Here is a 14,315-nt window from a genome sequence, read left to right as displayed (position 1 = left end):
GCCTGCGGGGTGGTTTTCCAGCTCCATCCATCAGAGGCCAACACCTTGGGACAACCTCCTCCATCTTCACTTGCAGCCTGCCAGCCTTCCATCCTAAATTCCAACAAGAGCTCATTTCCTTTGCCAGAAGCTGATTAGAAATAGTAACGGCTGCACATGCTGCTGAAGCGCTTAACACACACTGACACTGTTATTGTCGCACGATTTCCTCAAAGTGCCACAACAGAAATAGAACTATATCTGAAATTGTGCATACAGTGTGCCAGTTCCATTTTTGGGCTATGATCTTTTTTCAACGATCTATAAATGCCTGGAGTTAATCTTGTGTCACGTCATAGCAAAAAAGCAAAACAAACAAACAAAAACCCCCACAAAGCATTCAGTGTTTTAGTTGAGCCATACAATATCGCCTCCCCTTCATACACTACATGAAGGGCAACGCACAGCCGACAGCATCACGACAGGTCTTCTGGGATTCATCTTGGGCATCTTTGGAGACTCCAAATCAGCTGCGAGTTCTTGGCGTGCGTCATTGCGCAGCAGCGCGTCCAGCCCATAGTTGGGAATCCGCTGACAGAGCACTACCAGTTGTTTGTGCGGGCATATGTACGCGCGGATCAGCAGGTGTTGTCTTTAAAAAAAAAAGAAAAGAAAAGAAAGAAATCTGGATGGAAGTCGCTGTTACAGCAACGCCAGTCTGAGGGGAAACTCGACCATTGCGGACCCTTATTCCCAGGATGCGCGGACATGCGTGAAATGCTCGCGGCCATCGGCAGGTGCAGGTAAAGTTCGAGCTGAACAATTTTTGTGTTTCTTTTCCTTAAAATGTTGTGGTTTAAAAAAAAATAAATCTTTGTCTCGCCTGCATTTCGGGTGACGTCTCTTGTTTCGTTCCGTGCGTTTTTTCCCCTCACCAGCGCACCTCTGAATGGAGCGCGCCGAATAAAAGGCAGGCTGAGCACCAAAGTATGCTGACGATTTAAACTTTGATGTGCCGAGCGACCTCTTTACGCTCAGATGATATCTTAAACTATAAAGAAATTTCATCGATTCCACGCTTATCTCCATTTGTGTGTGAGTGTGTGTGTGCGCGCGTCTATATTCGTGCGCCTCTGGGCGTGTGTGCGTCTCCTTCCTAAATTCTGGCGCTTTAAATTAATTCCGTCTGTATGCGCTCCTGGTGCACCAGTGCGCAAAGGATTCTCTTCCTTGATGTGGATGAGGGTTGAGAGGTTAACAAGTTTTTGTTTAACCACACGAACCTCTTAATCGTTCATTGATTTTTTTTGTTTGTTTATTTACCCCCCTCCCCCCTTTAATTGTGTTCTGTTTTTTATTAATAGAACAAACTGTAATCAAGCTCAACAGCCAAATGAGTTGAAGTTATCACAGTGACAAGAAGGTGAAGGGCCAGAAACATGAATGAATAACAGACACCTCAGGTAATGTAACTGTGTCCTTAAATAAAGAGAGAGATGCTGGTAAATAGAAATGGTAAGAATTTATCAGCCACAGTGTACATCCATATCCCGGACGCACATTAGACACATCTTATCGAAAGGGGTGTCTAATTTGGCCAGTCCTTAGCCAACAGCCTTCTGTTAGACAGAAACACTTAAGCTGTCAAGTCAAAAAAAAAAAGAAAAAGAAAAAAGCTTCCAGCAATGATATGATTCCACTGCGATAAAAACTGTAATTAAAATCATGCTAATGCTCCATGAAGCCTTATGGTGAGTTTCCTCAAGTCCGCCTCTTAATTTCTCAAACTATATTTACCACAGTGATAATGCCTGTAATCAGAGGAACAAGCACAGATTGTACGGCACACTTAATTGGTATTTTTATTTATTTATTTTATTTTCTTTGTCTATAAACTGCCAGCTGCCTTTTAGATTCAGCACTCACGTTGAAGGCCGGCCATCACAGCAAGGCAGGGAAGGGAATGAGAGAGGAATGAGATTTACATAAACAGACTTGTGTAGAGATAATGGAAAGGCTCTCTGTTATCAACAAAACTCCAGAGCAGTGAAGTGGTATTTTCATTCCCTCTCAGATGGACAACTTGGATGATTTTTTTTTAAACTGCAGTCTCAAAACAGCAGTTTGAAGTGCTGGAGCTGATGTGCCTTATTGAGCATGTGACAGCAGGGTTTTTGTTTTCAGTTCTCTTTCTCTGTATTGATTTCCCCCGGCCTCTAGTTTTTTCTTTTACCTGATTATTGACTTCTTTCTGTGCTCTAGCAAGCTAAATGAGAGCATTACTGCAACTGGCGTGCTGTGATTCATCTCAATCATTTGGAGTACATCTCTCATACCAGGTGCAGACCCGATGATCCCATTTTTTCTTTTTTCCTCCTTTTTTTTGGCACTGAATTCAAAGCAACACTTTAGATTTTCCAGGTTCGTTTGCACCGCAGCTGTGCCACGCTCTGGTTCTCGTCTTATGGGAGTTTGCTTTGTGTCATCGTGTGTCATAAGTAATGTCATTAGTACTACAATAGACTTTCATGGCGTGCGTCACTCTGGTATTCTTGTGCTGTCCCATTGTCTCGATGAGTCGTCAGATCAGTTGGTTTCTTTCCTTCAGGGTTTTCTTTGTCTACACTTGATAGAAACAGGAGTAAACACCAGAGGTGGGGTCTGGGTAGAGCAGAAGCTCTCCAGCACGCAGCACGTTTCAGTGGACTGTGACAGAGTCCAGCTCATTATTACTTGTTGGCATATCTTAGATTTAATCCATTGCTCTCTGTGCTCAACGTCAGCCGAAGGTTGTCTGCAGGTACCTGCATTCTGAAATATATTCTTTAAAACAGCTCATCCTTCAAATGAACTTTTAAACACTTATCTCAGGAGCCTGCTGTAAAAGAAGCACAAAAGACACGAGTTGATAGAGGATGTAGAATATACAATTTACTAAACACAACTGAGAGTCTTAAGTCTGATTTTAACTTTGAAGAAAAGATTTTTGTTTTTTAAAAAACAGCTCATACATTCTACCATCAGCATTAGGGATTATATTACCTACAGATGTACTTGATACAGTGTGGACAGTGGCTCTGTTTTAAATTGTGTACTCACATACTTTCAGCTCCTATTATGAGTGCATAAGTGCAGCCGCTCTATCAAGTACGACTACATGAAGTGCCTTAGGAGTACCAGGATGGTGTACTCACAATGGCAAAGAAATGAAGTGTGAAACACGCCCTCAGTGTTTGCTATATTGGTTATGGACTCAGAAAAATAAAGGTGCCAACTGGAACCAAAAGTGGTTCTTTAGACTGATGCCATAGAAGAACCTTTTTTGGTGCCACAAAGAACCTTTCAAACAATGGTTCTTTGAAGAACCATTTCTTTCAGTGGTTCATTGAAGAACCTTTAAAGGTGCCCCAAAGAACCATCAAGAAATGGTTCTTTGGGGAACCTTTAATGGTTTTCCAAAGAACCTTTTTAAAAATGGTTCTTCAAATGGTTCTTTAAAAGAACCATTTTGAAGGACCTTTTTTGAGTGGTTCTTTAAAAAAACATTTTAAATCTTTCAAAATAAAATGCATCATAAATTGAATTTGAGTAGGGTAAAATAAATACGAGCACAGCGTAGACATATATTAATGGTTTATTGTCATTTTGTAGTTACAAAAAGGCATTTTAACCCTCAGCACAACATCACTACTAATACATGACACATATTAGTGTTTTAAACAGTAATAATTAAATATATTTGCTATACTATAAATAAATATATATAAATACTATAGCTACAGATAACACAACAATACATGTATTGTTTAATTAATAAAACATCAGAAAGTGATAAAACACATTAGAAATAGCAATAGCTTCATAACAGACCAATAAATCAACACATTTTCATCAGCAGATGTTTGCATGTTCAGTAAAAATATTTCAACAACAAGTTTATGATTAAAATGATCAATGAACTTTAGCATTACGCCATGTAATGTACGTTTCATGTTGTACTCATGGTCCTTTGTTAGTCCAGTATAGGATAATGTCTCTGACGTATGTTTCATATCAAATACAGGGAGTGCAGAATTATTAGGCAAATGATTATTTTGTCCACATCATCCTCTTCATGCATGTTGTCTTACTCCAAGCTGTATAGACTCGAAAGCCTACTACCAATTAACTCATTCACTGCCAGCCATTTCCAAATCAGGTAACGTAATTGACGTCTATAGACGTCAATGGCAGTGAATGAGTTAAGCATATTAGGTGATGTGCATCTCTGTAATGAGAAGGGGTGTGGTCTAATGACATCAACACCCTATATCAGGTGTGCATAATTATTAGGCAACGTCCTTTCCTTTGGCAAAATGGGTCAAAAGAAGGACTTGACAGGCTCAGAAAAGTCAAAAATAGTGAGATATCTTGCAGAGGGATGCAGCAGTCTCAAAATTGCAAAGCTTCTGAAGCGTGATCATCGAACAATCAAGCATTTCATTCAAAATAGTCAACAGGGTCGCAAGAAGCGTGTGGAAAAACCAAGGTGCAAAATAACTGCCCATGAACTGAGAAAAGTCAAGCGTGCAGCTGCCAAGATGCCACTTGCCACCAGTTTGGCCATATTTCAGAGCTGCAACATCACTGGAGTGCCCAAAAGCACAAGGTGTGCAATACTCAGAGACATGGCCAAGGTAAGAAAGGCTGAAAGACGACCACCACTGAACAAGACACACAAACTGAAACGTCAAGACTGGGCCAAGAAATATCTCAAGACTGGTTTTTCTAAGGTTTTATGGACTGATGAAATGAGAGTGAGTCTTGATGGGCCAGATGGATGGGCCCGTGGCTGGATTGGTAAAGGGCAGAGAGCTCCAGTCCGACTCAGACGCCAGCAAGGTGGAGGTGGAGTACTGGTTTGGGCTGGTATCATCAAAGATGAGCTTGTGGGGCCTTTTCGGGTTGAGGATGGAGTCAAGCTCAACTCCCAGTCCTACTGCCAGTTTCTGGAAGACACCTCCTTCAAGCAGTGGTACAGGAAGAAGTCTGCATCCTTCAAGAAAAACATGATTTCCATGCAGGACAATGCTCCATCACACGCGTCCAAGTACTCCACAGCGTGGCTGCAAGAAAGGGTATAAAAGAAGAAAAACTAATGACATGGCCTCCTTGTTCACCTGATCTGAACCCCATTGAGAACCTGTGGTCCATCATCAAATGTGAGATTTACAAGGAGGGAAAACAGTACACCTCTCTGAACAGTGTCTGGGAGGCTGTGGTTGCTGCTGCACGCAATGTTGATGGTGAACAGATCAAAACACTGACAGAATCCATGGATGGCAGGCTTTTGAGTGTCCTTGCAAAGAAAGGTGGCTATATTGGTCGCTGATTTGTTTTTGTTTTGTTTTTGAATGTCAGAAATGTATATTTGTGAATGTGGAGATGTTATATTGGTTTCACTGGTAAAAATAAATAATTGAAATGGGTATATATTTGTTTTTTGTTAAGTTGCCTAATAATTATGCACAGTAATAGTCACCTGCACACACAGATATCCCCCTAAAATAGCTAAAACTAAAAACAAACTAAAAACTACTTCCAAAAACATTCAACTTTGATATTAATGAGTTTTTTGGGTTCATTGAGAACATGGTTGTTGTTCAATAATAAAATTATTCCTCAAAAATACAACTTGCCTAATAATTCTGCACTCCCTGTATATGTCATATCAAAACAAGCCCACACCTGCAGTTGTTTCAGTTTTTCACTGGTGTTTCCTGTCAGCTGGTCAACCTCACTCAGGCGGACATCCATATCAACCAACCAAACGACAAGTTCCTCCCTTTGTGCTTCAAATCCCTCCCACTCTGAGACAAGGAGCTGAAAGAGAGAGAAAAGAGTCAATTATAAAGAAGAGAGAAAAGTGAAGCCCTCCTCAGAAGGTCTGACTCGCATACCTGCAGTTGACCTGTGATGGACTCCAGTTTGGCGTTCACGTCATCCCTCGTCGATGCCAACAGCCGAGTCTGCAGGGTGCCCTGGAAGAGCTGAGTTAATGTTCAACTCCTCCTGGTCAGGCTCTCCAGCTGGATGAGCCGAGGTCTCCCCTCTCGCCGCTGCCTCATCCAGCTGGATGAGCCGAGGTCTCCCCTCTCGCCGCTGCCTCTGAACACAGAAACACAAATTGCATCTGAAGCAGGAGGTGCAGATTTTTTTTGCTATTCTTTTCTAAATGCAGGCTAGATCAAGTGGAGGTATTTGGAAAAACTTTTTTGGCCAGTGGACGACTCTTGTCTTGCAGAAAGTCAAATCAAACATATGCGATACACAATCAATTCACAAGAACACATTATAAAAAATAAGTCCAGTTCTTGCCTGATTTCAAGTGAATTCTGCATCAAAACAGGGTGACAGAAGTAAAACGAGTGCACAAAGCCTCACTTTGTAAAAGCCTGCTATTACAGTTCTCCTCTATGCAGACGACTTTCCTGTTTTCAAGGCACAACTTGGATCTGCTGTACGAATCTTATGAATACACACTAAATGAAACAATAGTGTGCATGACTCCAGATTCTGATCCCTCATCCTAATATGGTCCCAACATAGCAACAGCAATAAAGCAAATGTTGAGGCTTCAAAATACAAAGTCCATAAACCAATGGCTGACATGGGTTTTATCATAAGGGTGATAAATATACAGATTTCAGTCTGTCTTAGAGATTTGATGTTCATTTACCTGCAGATGCACTATACGTGCCTGCTCCATGGTTTTTCACAACATTTTGCACATCACTATTTAATACAGGAAGTAGGTGAACTAAAACAAGTCATCGTTCTTTGTGAGAGGACCATATTAATGAAACAAACCTCAATGACATCATAGGGATCCCTAAAGATGCTCCTGCTGCTTCTCTTCCTCCTCATCCTAAGCTTCCTTCTCCTTGTCCTCGCCTTCCATCCAATTGTAATTCAACCTAATTGTGTTTCTCCCCCTCCTCTTCCTCATTTTGTTGGAGCTGTGAACACAATTAATGTGAATCTGGATTAATTTGTGCAAACAAGAAAAATCTACAGCTTTTTGGTTAGAGGTGCTCTTGTGATTTAAGCCGGGTAGAGTAGATTTATGTGTTGATGCTACCTGCTTCAGCTCTGGCTGCTGAGTGATATTTACACCCTGGCTGGATTACAAACTTTAACCATGTGCTGAACTTTGGCCCAGCGTTGATACCTCTTGTTAGTATAACGACCTCTTCTTAGCTTGTATGTGTGATGTATGATGGTGGATAAAAAATTACAATACAAAAAAATTAACTATATTACAAAAGAACATCTATCTTGGAAACATCAAATGACCGGAGCATAACTTGTCAACTAGTCCGAAACTAAGTTATGCAGGAACAGTCAAAGACACACCTTCTCATGTCACATTTCTATTCATTTCTATATAATTCGATTAGACAATGAAGAGTTATCTAATCGAATTATTCATTCAAAACACTTATGCATAGCTGTATTTTATACAGCTCATACAGAATTCAAAGTACAGGTTCATGTGAGTATTTAATGTACAGCTCATATCTACAGAATTTCAGAGTTTCTAGAGCAGACACAGAGCTCACGTCACAACAGGCTTCAGGCGCCATTTTAGTGACTTTAACAATATATAAAATTTTAATTTCGGTCTAGCTGACATTAGGTTATGTACGCAGCACGCAATTGAACCACATATTTTAGAAGCCAAAGGTTCAAATTAGCTGGGAGCACCTTCACTTAATTATAACAGTGGTTTTGTTAGGAAAACAGTTGGATACTAAATTGCGCTGACCTCAACGGCTAACGTATCTAGCCAATCGCTACTGTTAGCACAACATTAACAGCAAGCTACAATGACGAGTAACAAAAATAAAACCGTAATAAGGTTTTAATGAAAATGTTTTACCTTTTCTAACAGTCCCAGAATCCACAGCTTCAGAGTCCAACAGGTACTGAAGACTGTTATCCGTTTCGCTGTCACCGTCCGTGAGTTTTTTTTTTCCGAAAGGTCAAGGCCCGCCGCTCGCACACTCTGTCTGCGCATGCGCATCCCAACAACTGACCCCCTCCGTCTGCTCCCAGGAGGTTATAGTATGACGTGTTCTGACGTCACTCTCTCTCCCTGTCATTTATTTGACTCGAAACACATATTAACAAATTGCTCAGTGATGAACAACTACTCAGATCATTTACCAAAGCAGTGCGCTTTGTCAAAACGAAGTGTGTGTTCATTACACTGACATTCTGTTCTGCAATTGTTATTTACTTGTATTTTATAATTTGACTTTATATACTGCTGGGTGGTTTGTAAAGTTTACAATAACTAGTATTATCATTATGCTACATTTTCAAAAATATATAATAATCTCAAAAGTAATGCCTTGGAGTAGAAAATAGTAATGCTTTATTAAAATTTAAAACTAAAGTACAGTATTTGAATGTGTGTATTGTGTCTACCCATACGGAAAAGAAATAGTAAAAACGTATATGTGATTACTCATGAAAGTGGCCACTTTCGCATTACTTTCATACATTGTTTTAGTAAGTATCCAAACCATTATATAATTTTTCAAGGGACCTTATATCTGTTTTCACACTTATATGCTTTTCATACAAGTTTCACACAAGACAGATACAAACTTTATAAGATTTATATATATCTTTTCCATATGGGTATTGTTTGCAAATATTTCTAACTTTTATTTGAATATTCAGTTTCCTACCATCTTCTCTTAAAGGGTAATTGCCAGGTATCCCGCCCTTCCCCTTCGCACACACATGCACACAAAGAAAACACATAATTCACAGCCTCATTATAGTGAATAAATATTTATGCCATTTACACCATCAAACTTAGATTGCTAAGGATGAAGACCCTTTTGTTCTTTAAAGAACCATTTGTAATAGCTGAAGAACCATCCACAAAATAAATGGTTCTTTAAAGAACCATGAAGACATCTGAAGAACCATTTAAGAACCATAATTTTTCTGAGTGTGTAGTGGAAAGGGAGGGGCCACCAACCAGTTTTTAGCCAGTGGAAGCAGTACGTGATTACTCGCTAGGTAGCTAATAGCTAGCACTGACATGTTTTTCAGGATTTGCAGACTAAAATCACACGTTCTGGTGTTTTCTATGTGTTAAATTGTCACTTTTTCTATTGATGGATTTACTATGTGCATTAGAGGCACCAGTGTCATCCATCCTCTCTCTGCTGCTTATCTGCTCAGTGCAGAAATCACAGATACTCTGCAGTAAGTGCTCACCTCACCACTATGATTAATCAGGCGGTGAAATTCATATGCAGTGTACTAATGAAAGTATGTACATATATGTATGGTCTTTGTGTACTAGTATATTGTGCTGAAAGTGGATGGTGTTCTTTTGAAAAACATCTTATTTAATTTTGTTTGTTTTAATTTTGTGAATGCAGGCAGAGGCGTTTGAAAGCTCTTCTTCTTTTCATCAGAAGAAAACATTTTGTATTTAATTTTATCTCAAAAGTTTAGTTCTGGGAAGGAAGTTTTATGAGTTTTTATAGTTAGATTTCAGTATTTCCAAATCAGTTCATATAGGTTTTTTTCATATAGCTTCATTGCTGGTTCTCTTTCCAAAAACACTTTTAGCAATACACACTCACCTCACATTTTATTAGGTACCCCTTGCTAGTGCTGGCTCGGACCCTCGTTAACCTTCAGTCACTAGTTGCTGGAGATTTGTTGGCTGCACATCCATGACATGACTCCCCCATCCCACCATGTCCCAAAGGTGCTCTATTGCATTGCATCTAGCAAATTTGGAGGTGATTTTAGGGCAGCGAACTCACTGTCATGTTCGAGAAACCAGTTTGAGATGATTTGAGCTTTGATATATGTGATACTCAGGTAGGCTGTGTCATATCAACAATGCTCAGCTGGACGTAAGGGCTTTAAAGTGTGCTAAGAAAATATCCCCCACACCATAATACCACCAGTAGCATATCAGAGCAGGCATTAGCAGCATTTTAGCTGTCCTTAGCTGACAGGAGTTGCACCTGGTGTGGTCTTCTGCTGCTTCAAAGTTTGATACAGTATGTTCTGCATTCAGAGAAGCTTTTCTGATTGTTGTTATTAAGTTACTTTTGCCTTCCTATGAACTTAAAGCAATCTGACCATTGTTCTGTGACCTCTGACATCAGCAAGGCTTTTTTGCTCATAAAACTGCCACACACGAGATATTTTCTCTTTTTCAGACCGTTCTCTGTACAACCTGGATCAGCATGTCTACTTGTTAAATGCACTGAGTTGATTCCATGTGATTAGTTGATCAGCTATTTGCATCAGTTGGATGGGTGTACATAATAAAGTAGTTGTTGAACGTATATTGAACAGCACTTTGTATTTTTTGAGTGTATAGCATGTTTTTGGTGAAGACCTCTATCATTAACGGTCGGATATCTCTCCACTTGTTCTGTTTATGGACTAAAGATGGTGTTACTCAGTCACTGGCTGGAAACCAAACTTAGCCTAACTGTTTATGAATACCTAATTGCTTATGCCCATGTATACGATTGGTGTACTACATTTTGGTTTCGTACTTATTCAAATATTCTTTTTCATTTTTTTTAATGATGATCATACAAGTTTAAACCACACATTATTTATCACGTTTTTGTTCAACATCAACTTCCATTTTTAATGACTTCATCGTCTCTTCCCACTCTTCCTCATCATCCACACCTCTGTCATCACTGCTGTATTTCCAAGCCTGCACATTTCTCTCCATAGTGTGTGTTTAAGCAGCAATGTTGCTAGCTCAGCCTAATAATAATGCAGATTTAAGGACACAAGAGACCTCTACTGTATGATGAGAAGTAGAAGTCAAAACTTCTAAACCTGCAGATGAAAGGGGGGAGGAGAAGCTTCCACCTGGATAAAGTCCAAAGTCCCTAATGTTTCTCTGCGACATTGCCTTTCTGCATTTGAAATAGACAGAGGAGAAAATGAGACTGAGGGAATATCTTTAAGGAGGTCAGAAGTCCCTTTTTATGTAATGAAAGATGTTAGTTAAATTGTGGTAGGCACCTTAAATAACCTACAGTGACAACATCACTAAGACACTTTGATGAGAGATGAAACTGTTCCACCACACAGTGAAATGTTTTATCACTCTGCTCCATCACTCAGACATTAGCGATTCTTTTAGAGCTATTTTTGTTTTAATGTACTTGTGGAATCTGATTTTAAAAAGTGAGGCTCTGAAAAACATGGAGCTGGAGTCTGTGTGAGGACAGCACACTCTTTATTAGACTTTTGTTTCTAGAGGCGTAACGTAAGAGCTTGACGTGCCCAGCACATTGGATTCATGTTGGAGCAGTTTTACATACATTTGACTTTAAATGTTCTCTTTTTTGCACCTAATCTTATGTATCATCTTGAAAGCTGTTGTTGTAGAGATAAAGCAGAAGTCCTTGATCTCTAGGGTACTGCCTATTGGCAACTTAAGGTGCTCTTAAGCTGCCAAATTCATGAAGATTTTTGACCTTTTTGTATTTCTTAGCAAATATATGTATGGTTATTGCAGGTTGAGATGTATATCTGTCTGAACCTGTGATGAACTTTGCAGTTTGGGCATTTTGTCCTGCTTTTTTCAGCAGCGACTCATACTGAAATGAAAAATGTGCCTGGCTATAACCTTCTCTGCAGCTTCTGTGAACTTGTCTTCTAAAAACTTGGTTTGTTTTCTTCTGGTACATTGCTATTCCTGCATGAACCCCAACTTGCTCTGTCATATGAAATTGCAAAGCAGGTGCTGTACCCAGGTGCTTAAGCAGGTCTGAGATTTATAAAACACATGTGCTTAAGCTTCAAATGGGATTCTTGGAAAATGCATAAGCATGTATTTTATTTTTAATGTGTCTTAGAGGAGCAAGTGTGATTGTATATTGGAAATTATTACAAATTTCCTACAACCCTGGTTTCAAAAATGTTGGGACACTGTGCAAAATGTATATAAAACATTGACTTTTATTGATTTCTATGTGTAATTAGCATTGACAGGTGTAATGAATTGAGTTATTTGGATACATGTCAACACATAAAACAGCCAGTGACAAAAAAGGAGCATAAACAGAGCATGACTTTTTAATTTTATAACCCTGTACGGTACACATACTCTCCATCATTTTTTAGGGGAATGAAATCAAGTTATTTTTTCAGAATTTTTATACTGGTTACTGCACTGTGTAAAATAAAATGGAGAATAAGGAAATATATATCCATGTAACTTAACATAGCCCACGACTTTATTTTTACTGTGTATATTGGTCTTTTTATAGGAAAAGAGTCTGAATCGTCATAGTAAAAAGGTACATGGCTACATTGTTTATTGTCTTTGGACTTAGCAACCCCCTTGATAACCAGTAACCAGTCAAGTTTTATAATAGTTACTTCAAATGCTTAGTGTCTTTGCCCCAGAAACGGTTTTCAAAGCTCATAAAGAGGTCACAATCCTGCTGTTCTTGACCAAAGTTAAACAAGACATTACAGCTTCCCTGTCAACAGCTTGTCCCACCAGAGCACTAAAGAAATACCGTGCTAATTAATGTTGTAGATGCAGTAATGAGTAGAAATGCCTGTCACCACACAGTTAAAGTTGTACATTCATGACCCTGACCTTAACCCTAACCCAGTCCACTGATGCAGTGAACAACCAGTAAAATGTATTTTATTAAATGAATTGTTGGTAAGTTTCCTCAATAATGTGAAGAGCACTGCAAGAATTAAAAAGTGGGATTTCCTATATAGAGCAGTGCGCTATGAAAAGTTTGACATGTGACAGTAAAAATCAGTCGTATCAGTTCTTCTCACTGTCTCCTACTAAAGCACAGAAGTGATTTTAATATGCTTGCTGCTGTGCTTAGCTTTTTGTATAGTTGTCATGCTCACTACATTTCAGAAAGCTTTTAGATCATCAAGTACACTTCAATACATCCTAAATCAACTTATTGAGCTTTCAGTCATTATAGTCCCAACCTAGAAACTGCCGTCTGCTGCGCTGCCTTCCTCTTTTTTGAAGAACTTTCTGTGGGTGTCTTGAAGTGTGATACACATACAATAAACACAATAAACACAAAGCCTGCTCACATCCTAATAATGGCACTGTACCAAAATTGGCTATTCACATAGAGAGTGCTTGCAGAACGGTCCACAGTGAATAAGAGTGAGTAATCAGTTTGCCGTTTAAAGATATCTGATAGGATAGACTACCTTGTTGGCGTAGATTTTTAATTCTCAACCAACACCATCACGTGCTTCACACACTTATAGTTAAGTTTTGTGAGCCAGCTTTCTTGTTTTGATGCACGTGTAGCATTTGCTCCATCCACAGTGAACAAGAAAGTGACGACTAGTTAGTGCAACATTATTTATACCAGTTAGTGACTCTTTTATACTCTTGCAACTTTGATATTTATTGCAATTTAGTGCAACAACGAGGTGAAGCAAAATGTAAAATTAGAAGAAGCAACACTGCCATGATTCACTAAATCACAGCTTTGAAGGATATAAATGTGAATAACTGGAGGAAGAGGAGAATTCGATATAGACTAACCGCTTGGAGGCCACAAAGGTTGACATGCTATTGACTCATTCACTATGCCTGGAATAAGTACCTTGAAGAGCAACAAAGGAGAGAAAACCCTTGAATTAGATAAAGTGACTCAGTTCTGCCTGACTTATCTTCTTTATTTGCTGCTGCCCTTTTCAAGTCGGCTCAAAATCAAATTGCAAACAGTCGGAGTCAGAGATGAAAGACAGGCATCACTTTGGGAAGCTGTTACCCATCATCCCACGTTAGGGTATCCTTTTTGTAGTGACTGAGTTAAGGCCGATGTCAGACCAGTCTGACGGACAAACAGGCTGAAGAATTGCCATAACTGATTTGAGATGTGGGGCCAGGTCTACCTAACTTAAGACATCAAGAACTCATTGTCTTGTCTCTTAAAATAACAGGTAGGGAGATCTTTAGTACTTAAAGTGGCAGCCCTGTATGTTCACAGTTCCACATCTGTATGTGTTTTGGTACGAGGTTTTGTTGTTGCTGTGAAATAAGACTACAAACAGCCTGTCTGACAGTGTTGTGTCATTTGTTTACATTTGCCCAAAGATTAAAAAAAGTTATCCCCAGACAGTGACAGATGAGTCCAAATACACCTGCTGAGAAAACCAAAACAAATCATTCTGCAGTCTTATCATTTTCTGTCTGACCCAATACTTCTCCTCACTGAGTAAGTGTGTGTGTAGAGCCACAGACAAAGTAAATCTCAGAAACATTTCATGATACA

At 39.3% G+C, this 14,315-nt stretch overlaps 1 protein-coding gene and 1 long non-coding RNA gene across 3 annotated transcripts in view; one reads left to right on the top strand and one right to left on the bottom strand.

Moving 5' to 3' along the window:
- Positions 1-371: 371 nt before the first annotated feature.
- Positions 372-14,315, top strand: part of LOC146561453 (gamma-aminobutyric acid receptor subunit pi) — an 87,371-nt gene continuing 73,427 nt past the window's right edge. Inside the window, exons 1-2 of one of the 2 annotated variants that reach the window (XM_085297567.1) lie at positions 372-782; positions 1,344-1,442. The gene's annotated coding sequence lies outside the window, so the exon portion shown is untranslated. The remainder of the gene's footprint in view (positions 783-1,343; positions 1,443-14,315) is intronic. The other variant, XM_085297566.1, reaches the window with a different exon arrangement.
- Positions 3,658-8,018, bottom strand: LOC146561454 (uncharacterized). Its single transcript, XR_014894747.1, has 4 exons — positions 7,901-8,018; positions 6,829-6,977; positions 5,919-6,126; positions 3,658-5,841 (listed from the first exon to the last, which is right to left on the bottom strand). It is a non-coding gene; the product is annotated as an uncharacterized LOC146561454 (long non-coding RNA).

Source organism: Mchenga conophoros, linkage group LG13, assembly GCF_057382185.1.
Source record: "Mchenga conophoros isolate Kocher_MC1m ecotype Shallow Benthic linkage group LG13, M_conophoros_male_GT1.1, whole genome shotgun sequence".
In the NCBI taxonomy this organism is placed as follows: domain Eukaryota; kingdom Metazoa; phylum Chordata; class Actinopteri; order Cichliformes; family Cichlidae; genus Mchenga; species Mchenga conophoros.
This window is presented reverse-complemented; position numbering and strand designations above follow the sequence as displayed.